The following is a 1,300-nucleotide window of genomic DNA, read 5'->3' on the forward strand; positions in this document are numbered from 1 at the left end:
AAAAAAAAAAAAAAAGTTAGGCCTTCAACTTTAAAAATGAGGGAAATGTATGATATATCCAAAACAAGTAGGAGGAAAGAAATAATATTGACAATATTAGAAATACATAAAATGGAAAACAAATGTACAATAGTAAGGCTCAACAAAGTCAAATTTTTGTTCTTTGGAAAGGCATAAAATTTACCAACTTTAGGTAAAACTGACCAGAAGTAAAAATAGATAAATCACAAAGTAAGCAATGCTAAGAATAAAAAAGAAGAGCAAGCTACAGATACCACAGGTATTAAGATGTTAATAAAATGATATTGTAGACAATTTTATATCAATAATTTGAAAGCTTAGGTCAATTGAATTTCTAAAGCGTAAATAAACAAATAACTTACTAAAGTTGACTTCAGAAGAAATAGAAAACCTGAATAGTTCCATAACCAGTAAAGGAATTGGTTCAGAAGTTTTAAAACTTCACGTGAGAATATTCCAAATCAAGATGGTTTTTAAATGAGATCTAACAAACACTGAAGATACAAATTATTCTGATCTTATTCAAACTATTAAAGTGTGTAGGGAAAAAATGATAGAAGTACTCCCCAACTCATTTCGAGAGAATATTATTAACCTGATTTCAAAGCCTGACAGGGATTGTATGAAAAAGTAAAGGGCAATCTCTATCATGAATATAGATGCAAAATTTCTTAACAAAACAATAGCAAGTCAGTTGAACAATGTATACAAAATATAGCATGACTATGTTGGATATCTCCTAGCAATGCAGGTTGGTTTGATATTAGGAAATCAATAATGTAATTTGCTGCATTAAGAGATTTTTTTTAAAGAAAATATAATTTTATTAAATATTATTTTTTACATTCTAAGATGTGGAGTAGTGGGGAGTGAGGGGGAGAGGGGAAAGGGCAAGGAAATGGGATGGAAGAGGAGGAAGGAAGAGGGTGGGATTGAGGCCTCTGGCACCCCCCTCATTCTCACAGGGGAGACCAGGGGGCTTCCATTGGTGGCTTGGTTATTGCTGGGCTGGGTGCAGATGTCAAGGGGGTGTGGCAAAAGCTCTCACCTCCCACTGCCCCGGCTCGGGAGAGCCCAGGGTACTTCCTGCGGCAGCTTGGTGGTCACTGCTGGGCTGGCTGTGTGTGTTGGAAGGGCGTGGCCTAGGCTGTTGTGGCTCACCCTCAGAATTGGTTGCAGGTGTTGGGGGCATTGCTGAGGCCCCCAGCCCTCCCCACTTTCTGGTTTGGTAGCCCAGGGGACTTCCAGTCCTTCTAGGTGTTCTAGGTGTTCTTTGGTG

This window comes from Galeopterus variegatus, unplaced genomic scaffold (assembly GCF_000696425.1).
Source record: "Galeopterus variegatus unplaced genomic scaffold, G_variegatus-3.0.2 Scaffold12461, whole genome shotgun sequence".
NCBI classification, from domain to species: Eukaryota; Metazoa; Chordata; class Mammalia; order Dermoptera; family Cynocephalidae; genus Galeopterus; species Galeopterus variegatus.